The sequence below is a fragment of the Nuphar pumila genome, chromosome 9 (assembly GCF_984573655.1).
Source record: "Nuphar pumila chromosome 9, dmNupPumi1.hap1.1, whole genome shotgun sequence".
Lineage (NCBI taxonomy): Eukaryota > Viridiplantae > Streptophyta > Magnoliopsida > Nymphaeales > Nymphaeaceae > Nuphar > Nuphar pumila.
In genome coordinates this window covers 25,143,962-25,158,100 of record NC_143257.1, presented here as the reverse complement: position 1 = coordinate 25,158,100, position 14,139 = coordinate 25,143,962, and the positions used below count along the sequence as shown (strand labels likewise).

At 38.2% G+C, this 14,139-nt stretch overlaps 1 pseudogene; it reads left to right on the top strand.

Annotated features, from left to right (window-relative positions):
* Positions 1 to 1,055: 1,055 nt before the first annotated feature.
* LOC149828502 (uncharacterized) lies at positions 1,056 to 1,938 on the top strand (annotated as a pseudogene).
* The last annotated feature ends 12,201 nt before the right edge of the window (positions 1,939 to 14,139 follow it).

Sequence of the window (14,139 nt, the reverse complement as noted above, 5' to 3'; positions counted from 1 at the left end):
TCTAGCTTCAATTACTTGATCCGAGAGGTGGTTGTCTTTCTGGGTTGCTTATGGGCTTATTGCATATCTTCTTGGAGTCACCATTGATGTAACAATAGTGTTTCTTTCGTGGTGAAATGATTGAAAAGTTATTAATTATTTCAAATTTGAAAGATTACTCACAGTCACACTTCTCAAGTTATTGACGTGTGCATTTCCAGAATCTAATGGCTGCTTTGAGCAACAATCCAATCAAGGTCTTGTTGCCTCAGAACAACTTGTTGTTTTTCCCTTTGTTTTTTTTTTATCAGTGCTATTCCAGTTATTTTGTAATTTCTTCAGCATATGGTCTCCATCTTAGTTTTGATTGATTTCAAAGTCATGTTAGGAATTCCATAAATTTGTTTTTGCTTGGTTTGTCTGTCGATCGGCCTATTAGGGGTGGTCAATATAACACTCAGCTTCATCCACAATATGCTGGTTATTAAATATATATATATATATATATATATATATATATATATATATATATATATATATATATATATATATACACACACACACATACACCGGCAATTAACATGAAGTGGAGATCTAAATCCTTGAGCCAAAAAACAAATATAAAATAAAATAAAATTCAGTTGTTAACACTCCTGTAGTTGAGATAACAGCTGCCAGTTCACCTGGATTGTGAAAATCATGATCATTAGATCCCCAACATTCTCTTTGACAATTGGCAGTTCTGAATAGATGTTCATACTGGGTCTGATGACCCCTCTTTGGCGTCATCACCATGACTGTAAAGCTGCATTATCTGTCCATTATATCTTCTTTTATTATCTCTAGTATACCTTAGCTTCAGATTCTATAATGTAGTTGCTTCCTGTGTTAGACTCTGGTCTGCTCTGCGTTATGTTCCACAACATTCATACATCTTTTTTAGAAAATCCCTAAGTTTGGCGCTACCGCCGTATGCATTCATCACCTAATATCCCTATTATGCCCCATTCTGTGGGTTTTTATATAAAGACAAGTGCTAGGTTGGGTCGCTGACTCGAGCATCATCGCAGAGCTCAATGGATGGTTTGGTATGCTCACTTACTTGAATGGCAATCGAAGTAAGCTGAGAGGCAGTAACTCAGATTGCATCATTGTTTTCCTGCTTCTTCTTCTTCCTCTAAATGATTGCAATGTAATATCTGTTGGCGAGATGAAGACTAACATTCTTTCAGCTGCTTATAGGTTGGTGTCTATCGTGATTTTGGTGTAATCTTTGCAGGTGATAGGTCATGATACAGGGGTAAGTAATGTTATTTTTAACTATGATGTAATTAGTAAGATTTGTTCATATTCCTGCAATACCATGTTTTTTTTTTTAGACTATGGAATTGTTTCCTGCTAAAACCTATACTGTTAAGAATTTATCCCCTGTTAAAACCCACAATCTAATGTGCTTCCCATTTCAATATATTAGGACCCCGAAAACTTAGATCTGATAAAGATAGAAAAGATGTTGGGTTTGTTCATTCTGGACCCACTTCTTCAGCCATCAAGAAATTGAAATTCCCCTCCCTCTCCACATGCTGCTAGTCAGTATCACTGGGGCCTGTGATAACTTTCTTAACTGCACCAGAGATGAATGTGACTCTCAAAAGGGGTTGTCGCTTCATCAGCCATATTTCTTAGTGCTTCCACCACTGTCGCACTCCACTGATTTGTGAACCCTTATGTTCACAAACTCAAATGGGTGCCTGGTTCAAATACATTTGAGGTTGGGATGATGTCATGATTGGCAGGACAATAAGGTTTATTGATGTCAAACCACCAGGCACCGAATGGCCATCTGTGACTTTCAAAGTCAATTACTTCATCAATGAAGGGCACTGTCGAAGCAAGGCTCTCTTAGCAAGGTTGACACTCAAAAGACCAATGCACGAATCAGCTTTTAAGAACTTGTGATCACATACTATGTCTGCGTTACTCTCCTTGTTGCAGGCAACAGGTGTTGGTTTTCCATGAACAAGTTTGAGACATAAATAATTGAGGTAGATCAATTTTATAGGTTGAAACCATGGTAGGATCTCTTGAATTCCATTACAGTTAAAATTTTGTATTTTGTCACACTTCCATTTATAAATAGTTTGTTTGGTTTAATATTAATCCTTGCTCTGCGGCAAGATTTCTTTTTCTTTTCATATAAGCTCAACATGAATTATGCCATATCCACCTTCAACAACCTGTATTTACATACCATCTGTCTAGCTGCTGCAGCCATTCTTTCTTTAAAAAAAAATAATAATAATAATCTTTTTAACCTTATATCCCTTTATATATTTTTCGTTAATACTACCAGCCACCAACTGTGGTTTGTATTCACTCATACTTCCTACTGTATTAGTATATCACATTCCATCCATGGCCCTTCCTTCACTTAGCACAAATTTTTTTTTCTCCACAACAGTAGCTATCGTAAGCCATGTTCATATACTCAACCTCCATGGCATTCGCTGTGTGTCTTGCATCATTACCTGTCACCTCTGGCTGTGGCATCACCTGTGCGTATGTTCATCACTTGCTGAATTCTTCACCATTACACCCCTTTATCACCGAGGGCATCATTAGCTATGTCTTACTTGTATACCATGTAGGATATCCCCTGTATTACAGCCCATGACAGTTAGAACCCATTCCCCATGTGAATTTTCTACCAGCACCACTGCACCGTTCACTGCTGCAACTACAACAGTAGTTTCATCTCATCCATCTCTACCCTGCTGCAAATCCATACATATTGGCAGCTATACCCCAGCCACACTGTGCAATTAACCCTCTACTTACTCTTCACAGTATCAATCATCTTCCAACTCCAACACATGATAGCACTACTATCATGAGCTGTTGCAAACCAGTTTTCTGCACTCATTTTATTTCGTAACTTCCACTTCTATAGCCATTCCAATTGTCACCTATACCTCCTCTATCTCACTAACTATCATCCATCTATGTTGCATATAGGCCATAGATGTATATATATATATATATATATATATATATATATATATATATATATATATATATATATATATATATATATATGGGTATATACCATTTTTTTCATCTTTCCACATCATAAATACCTTGGCCTGTGAGCATCTTTTGATATCCATATGATATATACAAATTTTCTCCATTTTTATACTAATCAGGTGTTTTGCAGGGAATATGTGGAAAATATCATTATTTGGAGTTGTAAATTCAATTTCATGTATTGTAATAGTTAGATTTTAATGAGAATTTACATTTCTTGTTTTAGATATAATGAATGAGCATTGTAAAGATCATAAATTGCTTATTTTCATGCTTTTTTTCTTTTTTTTTACCTTTACTTTTCCAAAATCTCACAAATGGGAACACGAATGGCACGTGCACCATTTCGTAAGAGGCAATTAATCCTAAGTTGATGATTTACATTAATGGCCATAGTCAAGATGTAAACAAAACTTAGGATTTTTATCTTTTATAAAATAACATTGGATCCACACTGGATCCCTCTTAAAAAAAAATCATCATATTTTTAAATATTTTCTTCTTTTATCAGAGTTTGATTTAAAATTAATTCAATCTATATATCAATGGCCATAGTCAGGATATATTGAGAATTAATTTCATTTTAAACTCTATAAAAGCACTAAAATGTATTTTATTCTTCACCTGAATTTAAATATAGATTATTTTATAATACATTCAATGACCATAGTCAAGGATGCATTATATTTTCAATCTTATTTTGATTCATTTAAAGAATGAGATATGCTTTTCAAAATCCAATTTTAAATTCTTTAAATTCATTCATCATTTAGGATAGAATTGCATCATATTTTCAAAATTCTTGTTAAAAAATCCAAGTGATTTCCTTCAAAATATCTTCTTCACTTCTGAAGTCAATTTTCAACTCTTATAAATTCAAATATCATCTTCAGATTCTAACTTTAAATTCAAAGTCCAAATTGACTTTGAAATCCATTTGTATATCCAAGATTCAAACTCTAATTCAAATCAAATTTCAAAGTTCAATTTAAACTTTGAAATTTCTGATTCATCTTTTGATTCAAAATCAAGTTTATTTTTCTCATCTTCAAGGTTTGAGATCGATTCTGAAATCTCAAAACTTGACCTTTCCTAGATTTTAAATTCAATCTGGGTTTTCAAAACCCAGATCCATCTTCGAAGGTCCCATTTTGGACTTTCAGAATCCAAATCTAAAGTTAGATCCTAATCTCAACTTGGATCCAGATTTCCAAGTACAATCTCCACTCTTGGATCTCAGACTTCAGATCTAATTCCATTTTAGGATCCAAAATCCAACTCCACTTTGGATCTCAGACTTCATATCCAATTCCATTTTAGGATCGAGAATCCAACTCCACTTTGGATCTCAGACTTCAGATCTAAAATTCATTTTAGGATCCAGAATCCAGTTCTATATTGGATCTCAGGTCCAAATTCCATCTAGAATCCAATTCCCTATCGGATCTTAAACTTCATATCCAAAATCCCTTTAGGATCCAGAATTCAATTTTACCTTAGATCTCAGATCCAAATTTTATTACAGATCTTGGATCCAATTCCATTCTAAAACCAAAATTCAATTTCATCTTGGATTTCAAATCTATTTTAGGTCCAGACCTTGGACTCAAAATCCATTCTCAATTCCAATTTTTCAAATCCAACTCCATTTCATTCTAGATTTCAAAAACCAAGTTTATCTTGATTCCTAAAAATTCCAAAAGCCAATTCCATTTCTCAACCTTATTTGGATCTCTTAGAACTTCAAAGTTAGAATTCAAAACATTTATCCAAGTTCTAAACTCTAATTCAAAGTCCATTTATGACTTTGAAGTTTCCTTTCTTCTCATTTTATCTCAATTTCAAGATCTTTCCTTTCAAAAGTCTAGATGATTTTCCCAAGCTTTGATTATTCCAAAAATTCAGAATTTTAAATCTTAAGTTCTGAGTTAGAAACCATTTCTTCACTCTATTCATCTAAAAAATACTTAGAGATTTCCAAATCATTTTCTCAAAAGAGCATACATCCTTGCATTGCACAAGCATGATTCTTTGTGCATTTAGATTTAGAATAAATTCTTAGATAATATTTAAGCAAAGCAAAAAGGCATAAATTCGATCCTTGGTTCGATTACCTCTGGTAAAGGCGTCAGGAACGGTCGAACCTCATACCGATGAGCGAATCCCGTCTCTCCATTTTCCCGCAATATTTTCAAAATGGAAGCGAGTAATTCTCTAAATATTTTCAAATCAAGGTCAAGTGAGACCCCGCAAAAGAGTCTCCTCTTCTCTTCTTTTCTTTTCTCTTCTCTCTTCTTTTCTGTCTTTTATTTTTCTCCCTTCAAAAAGGAGGAAAATAGAGGTTCGAAAAGGAAAAGAGAAAGGAAGAGAGAGAAACACAAAGAGAGGAAAAAATTTGCGATGATCACAGCTGAAAAGGGGTTCAACGAAAGGATAAAAAGAGAGCTCTCTGCTTTAGGATTCCAACAGAGTCACAGTTGGTGTCTATTGTGATTTTGGTGTAATCCCTGCAGGTGATAGGTCGTGATACAATGGGAAATCATTGACAAGATGGTGCAGACCAGAGTTGGAAAATAGACTGCTCCTCAGCACAGCGACAGCGAAGTCGAAGCAACGAACTCTCCCAAGTCAGTCAGAGGGCAGAATCAGAACAAAGGCGATGATATTGATCCTGCTATGTACAACCTGTTTCAGAGAATGATGTCAGAGCAAGCTAAGGCCAGTCAGAAGGAGGTCATTTCGAAGAGCAAACTGAAAAAGAAAGCTGTGACAAAGCCGGCCAGGATCGTCAGAAAGAAGGTCCAGCCGAACACCACTTCTGAGGAATCAGAATCAGCTGAAGAAGAATCAGAGGAAGAAGAGCAGTTTGTCTACCATCAGAATCCTCCGCAGCAGTTCATGAAGATCACCGCAGAACCTGAATCTGTGAATAATCCTATTCCAGTTAATGATCTGATGCACGAGCAGATGAAAGAAATGAATCGAGCCATTAAGGATATTCAGGCCAAAAGCAAAGGCAAGCATACTTACTCTGGTGAGGATTTTTACAATGGCCTGGACGGGGATGACAATCTGGAAAATCTCCCTCGAAAGTTTCTCAAATTTGACGAAACAGGCAACCCTAAGGCTCATTTGGCCACATTGTATGCTGAGTGCGGCCGTTTCAGGAAAGACAACCTGGCGTTATTCATTTGTTTTCCTCAAAGCCTAGAGGGGACAACCGTCAGGTGGTATGCAGACCACATTAATCCTATCAAACTATGAGAGTTCGATAAAGTTGTTAACTCGTTCATTTAACGCTTCATGTTCAATGTCGAAGCATCACCAACCCTCAACCATCTATACAATTTGAAGCAGCATGAGAATGAAAAAGCTAGCGAATTCATCCACAGGTGGAGGAGCACCTGTAACAAAATGAAGGTTCCCATCCCGGAGGAACACGCCCTATAAATTATTTTGAATAACTTTGCTCAGCCTTTGAGGAATCTCATTTCTACATCTCCCGCCAAATCATTCATCAAGTTGATTGAGAGAGCCGAGTGGCTCGAGACCGGCTTGGACAATGGCCTGTATAAAGGATATCCTTTTGTCAGAGGGAATCTTGATCAAAAGAAGAAGGCGCATGTCGCCTATTCTATAGAGTTTTCGGATCATGGCAGCGGCTCTAACAGCAAGAAGAGCAAGAAAAACCGCAACAAGAATGTCGGACACTCCAGGGCAGAAAGAACAAACTCTGCAGCCCAGAAGGAAAAATTTGTCAAGCCACATCCTGTTCAGTCAGCGCCGCAGCTAGAAGCAAAACAGCCAGAAAAGCCGAAGCATGAAGGCTGGAGTTATGATCGGGAATTCATGACCCTAGAGCAGTCCTGTGAAGACATCTTGGAATATATGATGTCAAAGAGAATGATCAAACTCCCCAAGGTGGCAGATCCTCCCGTTGCTATGGGAAAATGGACTGATAAGTTCTGCAAGTTTCACCAGACTGTTGGACATGACACCGAGCATTGTTTTGTCCTTAAAAATATCATTTAGGACTGTATTGACAAGAACTTGTTAATCGAAGATGAGGAAAAACAACCGGAAATCTTGTCCAAGCCATTTCCTAAACATTCTGCATCGGTGATTTCAGAACAAACAATCTTTCTCAAGAACAGTATCCAGCCATGTTCTAGCCAGGACATTCAGGATCAGTATCAGGTCCTGGTCCTTCGTCAAGCGCAGTCTTCCGCCAAGAGGGTGGATATTACTGCATTTTCCAACAACAAAAAAGCAACTAAGAAGCCAGCAAAGGTGATGGCAGAGATTGCCAAACAAGTTCCCAGGATTCTGAAGCGCTTCGTCAAGGCAACTTCAAAAAAGGGAGAAACTTCAGGGTCAGTTCAGAAGCCAATTACTTCTCTATCGAACATTTATATCCTGGACTTGACCCACGCTTCGCCTGAGCACCAGCAAGTGCTAGAAGATCTGCTAAGAAAGATCAAAGTCAAGCCTAGCACCACTTTGCAGGATATGGCTCAGATCGTCAATCAAGCAATGACGAATGCACCAATCACTTTTTCTGATGAAGATTTGCCGAAGCCTCATTCTTTCCACAACAACGCTCTCTACATAGTGGTGCAGACCAGGGGCATGACAGTCCCTCATGTATTGGTCGATGGAGGCAGCAACCTCAATATCTGTCCCGAGATGACAACCAAGGCCTTGGGACTGAAAGAAGAAGAGTATACCCCAGATCCCATAACGATCTACGGTTTCGACAACCATGGGCAGACAGCCAAGGGGAAGATACTTCTCGAAATTTTTATCAACTACTCGGTGCATATCGTGCTCTTCCACGTGGTCAATGTGCCGCCCACATACAATCTTTTGCTTGGGCGCACTTGGATCCACAATGCCAACGCTGTCCCTTCAACCCTTCACCAATGCATCAAATGGTTGAAGGGAGGCATGATCACTACGGTCCTAGGAGAGGACCTGGAAGAGCAACTCCCACAGCCAATGATACCCCGTCCTACTTTCACTGCCGACATCCCAAGCATCAGGGAAGTCGATGAAATCAATCTGAGTGAAAGTCTGGACATGTTAAAGTTAAAAGAGGTCCAGCCGACAGAAAGCGTGGCAGCAGTAACCCAGGGGAAGGGGCCTCACTTCTTCAAGATAGGTGGGCGCCTCGACTGCACTTTCTTCAAGGATCACCCTTTGTTTTCTCAATTCTCGAAAACTAAGAAAGGGTTTGATCTTCTGATGAAACATGGCTACCATCCCTTCAGGGGCCTTGGTAAGAATGGGAATGGCATTCTGGAGCCAATCATCCCCGCTCGGCATGTCACCAGTGCAGGTTTGGGTTTCTCAGGACAGTCATCCGACAAGCGCACCACCTTCATCAAAGGAGCACAATGAAGACAAAGCCAGTGTTTTTCTGCTTTTCCTTCTTTAATGTCATCTTGTAGGGGCAAAAATCCGCCCCAGTTTTCTTTCTATCTTCAACAAATCATATGTAAATATCAAAGAGATTTTTTATCAATGAAATTTCAGTTTCCTATTCTCATCTTGGCATACACAAATTCTCTACTTATATCTTTTTCTATGATTGTCATTCTTTGTTTCTGTACAAAAGGCTACTTTCAAACCTTTTATCCTTTTCTCAAAAACCTTCTTTGCGCTTACAGGGGTGTAAACACCCCAAATTTTCACTCACCTCCCCGACATTTTCACCAAGCATCAACATCCAGCCTCTGAAATCGCTGGAGGGCAAAATGGTCATTTGCTGAGCTCAAACCTTGCAAAAGTCCAAATTTCATCTGAAACTCTCAAAATTTCTCTAATTTTAACTCAGATATTCAAAAATTTAGTCCTGTTAGGAGACATACATCTCCAAAGTCTTGGTTCAAGATTCTATTGCATAAGAAATGACATTACATATCATTGCATGAGCATTTCAAATCACTGCACTGCACAGCATGCCATTTCGAGGTCCAGAACTCCTGATTTCAAAATTTTCAATCCAGATTAGAATTTCAATTCTTTTCAAAATTGATTTCAAAACCCTGGGTCTTCAAAATTATCAATTCTTCCCATTTTACCCCCAGGGCTCTGAATGTCAAAATATCTTCTCAGAAAAACGATCTGGATAATTTTTAATATGGATTTCAGTCACTTCACCTCAGATTTTGCCCTTTTTGACAATTTCAAATATCTTTCTTTTACAAAATCGCCCTACAAGGGCCAACTCTTTCCAAAATTCCTGTTTTGCCCATTAGTCCAGATTTTATGAAAATTCCAAAGAGAAGTTGTTGTTTTATCCTTATTTCAATAAAGAAGCAATGTGGGACCCACACTGAGGTGGTGTCACACAAGCTTTCCTTTTGAAAATTTGAATTTTAAAAAACCCAAAAATATAGGAGCCTTGTCCCCTGGATTGGTTCCACTTGTCTTTTCTCTCTCCTCCCATTTCCATGCCAAGTGTCAGTGTGGGGCTACCCTAAGGAGCCGCCATGTGTCATCCCATTTATCTGCCATGTGTCACCCTATCCATCCTGCGCCATGTGTCATTCCAAGACTGCCAGGAGATGCCAAGTGTCATAGGTTGTCCTGTCTAGAAAAAGTGGAGCTTGTCTCCTCTGAGGTGGCGCCACTTGAAGTGTGTCTCCTGCAGAGGACACGTGTCAACCTCTCCCTCCTTCAGAAAAAGTAGTCTGACACATGTCTCTCCCTACTTTTCTCAGAAAAGTAGGAGACATGTGTCACTCCTAAATTCCTACAGAAAAGGTAGGCTTGTCTCCTCTGAGGTGGCGCCATCTGGAGTGTCTCCTGCAGAGGACACATGGCAATCTCTCAGTTTCTCAGAAAAAGTAGACGCCATGTGTCGTTTTCTGCTTTCTTCAGAAAAACTAGAATTCAAAAGTTCAAAACTCCTCATAGGTGGCGAAAATCCTGAACTTCTACCTTTTCCAGGTAGTCTGAGATGGCGCCACATGGCCTTGCCCACCTTCTCTTCCCTCTGCCACGTGTCATTCTCTGCTTCTTTCAGAAAAAGTAGAGGACACATGTCTTCTCCCTATTTTTTTTAGAAAAGTAGGAGACACATGTCACTGCCCTCTTTTTCCTCCCTCTTGCCACATGGCATTGTAGGAGCCACCCTGAGGTGGCGCCACATGTTCCTCCTCCATTCCTCCAGGGCCAACCTCCATTTGAATTTCAAACTTCCCCCTGAGGTGGCGCCATTTGAGAAAACCACTCCAGCAGGCTGACACTTGGAACCATCCTGGACTGCCACATGTCCAGATCTCCTTTCACCAGAAAAAGCAAAATTCAAATTCCTTTGAGGTGGCGCCTTCTGAGCCCACTGCTCTGACCTTCTGACATGTGTCAAACACCTTTTGAGGTGGCACCATTCCAACACTCCACTTGGCTCCATTTTTATTTTTTATTTTATTTTTAATAAAGGTAGCCCACAATGAGGTGGCGCCACCTGAGGACTCCCTACAAAAAGTGAATTTGAAATTCAAACTCCAAGAGAGCACCCTCTGAGGTGGCGCCTCCTGGGAGTTCCCTGCAGAGAGAATCAAGCAAACTTTTGAAAAATTCCAAATTCCCCCTGCTGAGGTGTCTCACCCATAAAATTTTCATTTTTTATTTTTCTCAAAAAATCAAAATAGCCTTTTGAGGTGGCGCCACCTGAGGGCTCCCTGCAAAAGACAAATTCAAATTTCAAACCCCTCAAATGACACCCTATGAGATGGCACCACATGGAGGGCTCAGATTGAGCCTGTTTGAATTTCAAAATTTTTCAGAAAATTTATAAAAACAAGGGTTCACGCCCAGCCTAGGGGAGCATTTTTTTTTAGCTCTGGTGAACTTGGAAAATCCGACCTAGCCTTCCTAGAATCAGATTTTGAACTGTGGAAATCGTGCCCCCTTTGGCGCATTGAAGAAGGTGGAGTAAAGTTCGTGCAGTGGCCGATTCGATTCAAGCATAGGTCGATTTTGGTGAACCATTCGAAGCCCGGAGCAAAGGACGAAGGAAGCTCGTGATAGCCGCCCCCTTTCAAGAGCTCCTACACTGCGTAACAAAACAAGGTGCACTTCTTTTCCATTGATTTGATTCTATAATTCGAATCGGGAGTCGTTTGAAGAAAGAGCTCATCCGAGGGATAGATTGAGCTAGTCTCATAAAACGACATACATAAAAATGCTTCATTATGCTTCCTTGATGATTTTTAACATGCATGTAGTTAGCTAGATTTAATCTGCATTTTATTTCATTCATTTAGTACATTTCATGAATTAATTAGGATTAATTTAGAATTTATTTCAATTCTGCTTATTTTCAGTAGGTCTCTGTTTTTGTCAGTCAGTCCACACGTCATTTCATGCATTTGTATTTTATTAAAAATCCCAAAAAAATCATGGAATTCGCCCTTAGGCCCTGAAATTTTGCCAAACATTCGGAGGCATTTGAATTTGTTTACTACGGTAAACATTCAAAATGGCAAGTCGGGTTTTTTTACCCAGGATGCGTTTTGAAAATCATTTGCCGACTTGTAAAATCGTGATATCCCTCATGGGAGATCCGATCTTCGATCCAAAAAATGTTCTGAACTTGTGAGAATGTTTAGTTTTTAATATGATTTTTCCTGATTTTTATGATTTTTTTTATGTCTGACAAAAATCCGATAGTTCGGGACATGTGTCAGAGCCTAATTTGGGCCTCTGAGATATTGGATCGACTTAGGGCGATGGTTTCTCTTTGTGTGTTGCTCCAAATCCAAAACCGTAAAACTTGAAACTTATGTCTGTGGTGTCCTCTGTTTTTATCTGAAAGCCTGTAATTTTTAGAACAGTGTTGACCCATGCTTCGGATTTTTCTTGTCAGTCCCCTATTTTTCTACATTTGTCTGTTCTATTATTTTAGGCAGGAATAGTTATATTTTTATCTGTGTTTCCGTTGATCAAATGCCAAAGTCATAAACATGAAATTTGTTCATGTAGGTGTCGTGCATAGCTCTGATTAATTGCATAAATTTACATGGCTGTTTTATATTTGTTTGGCATTTTACATCAGATTAGGGTGATTTTTACCTCTGTCAGAACTAAATCTCTGTTATTGAACTCACCATGGCTCAAATTCTGAGGCTGTAAAAACCAAAAATGTTCCATTTCGGGTCTTTTAGCAGTCTGCAAAATATCAGAAGTTTTCATGGTGTAAATCTTGCATTATCATATTAGGCATTGCATTTTGTTCGGATCCATAGGCAAAATCCACCATTTTAGGATTTTCTTTAAATTTTAGCATTTAAATCATATCATTTCGTGATTTTTAGCATTCTAGATTGTTTATCAGAGTAAGTAGATGCTTCATACCGAATTTGGTGCAATTTGGAATCCATTTGAGGTTCGGATTAGCCATAATACCAAAACAGGGTCCCGCAGGACCCAGATCCAAGCGAAAAACAAGCGAAATTCGCTATTTTGGCTAAATTGCAAAATGTCAAATTCTGATTTTACAGTCTTAATGTATTTAGCAGCATGTCATCATGCCTCATACTGCATTTTATCATCATTGGATTCAATTTGAATTTCGAAATCTCAATTTTACCTAGTTTTCCTTCAAAAAACCCTGATTTTAAAGATGCAACTTTAATTTTAGGGGTATTTTGGTCATTTTGACCCCAATTTCGAATTTCAAACTGTTTTCCACTGAATTCCCTGCATTTACATCATTTTAAATATCAAGGAAGCATGATAATAGGGTTTATATCCAATTAAATCCAATAATTTCATAATATTATTGGAAAATCTTGGAAAAACCCACATATTTGAGCTAACCCTATTTCAAGTTTGGCAGGAACAATCAAAAGAAGGAGCTGAAGTCTGCAAATTTCTTTTATTTCCTTTATTTAGTGATGTAATAATGTAAATTTTGGAATAAGAGATTTAATTTCCTGCTTAGACTAGGATGCATATCATATAGTTTAAATTTATGCAATATCCTGATTATATGATTCATGCATTTTATTTCAAAAGCACTATGGATGTTCACGAATGGCACGTGCACCAACTCTTAGGGAGTTGATGGACTCGGTGGGATCCATATTTACGGCCCTAGTCGGAATATGGACGAGACCCAGATCCGTCATCTTTCTACTAGTCACATAGAGCCTACACTCTTAGGCTATATTAAAATGCACATCATATTTCCAAAGTTTTCAAAATCATGTGCATCAAATCAACTAATTTCTAAACATATTCATGGCCACAGTCAGAATATGTGAAGGATTTATTTGGACTTAATGCACATTTTCCAACCAATTCCTCAGAAATCTTTTCAAAGGGCATTCATTTACTCATGTCATTTGCATCATGAAATCAGTGACTTTCTCAAGATTTTCTCAAGAAAACTTCATTCTCAAGAAATCGATTTCTCAAGAAACTCTAAGGATTTTTCAAAATCGGTTTTCCAAAGACAAGTTTTTCCACAGTTTTCCCTGGAAAATGATATCTTCTTAAGAGATTCAAAAGAGTTTTCCAATCTTTCTCCATAATCAAAATCGATTTCCAAGTATTTCAAGGGTAAAAATTCCTAGGATTTCAATTTCCCAAGTTTTGAATTTCCTTCCCCAATGAGTTTTCCTATAAATTTTCCATTATTTTCCTAAGAAAACTCTCAAAGTCCAAGTTTTCCTAAGAAGTATTTCCCTTTTCAAAGGTTCACCTTTTTTTTTTTTAAGAATCACTTCCATTTTCCCAGGATTTTCAACTATTCCTGATTTTCTCACATCTTTATAAGCTTTCTCATGTTTTCAAAAACCCTTTTTATCTGAGTTTCCTGAGAAATTGACCATTTTTCTGAGAGATTCTTTCCAACTCCTAATGTTTTCTAAGCATACATCATGTTTTCCAACTTGCATTTTCCAAAATCTCATAGCACATGCCTGAATTCTTTGTGCATCTAGGATAGAACACGATTTTGATGATTTAACTAAGTCAAGCATAGTTTTGGTCCTTGGTTCGATTACCCCTGTTAAAGGCGGCAGGAACGGTCGAACCTCGTACCGACAGGTCGAGCCCCAT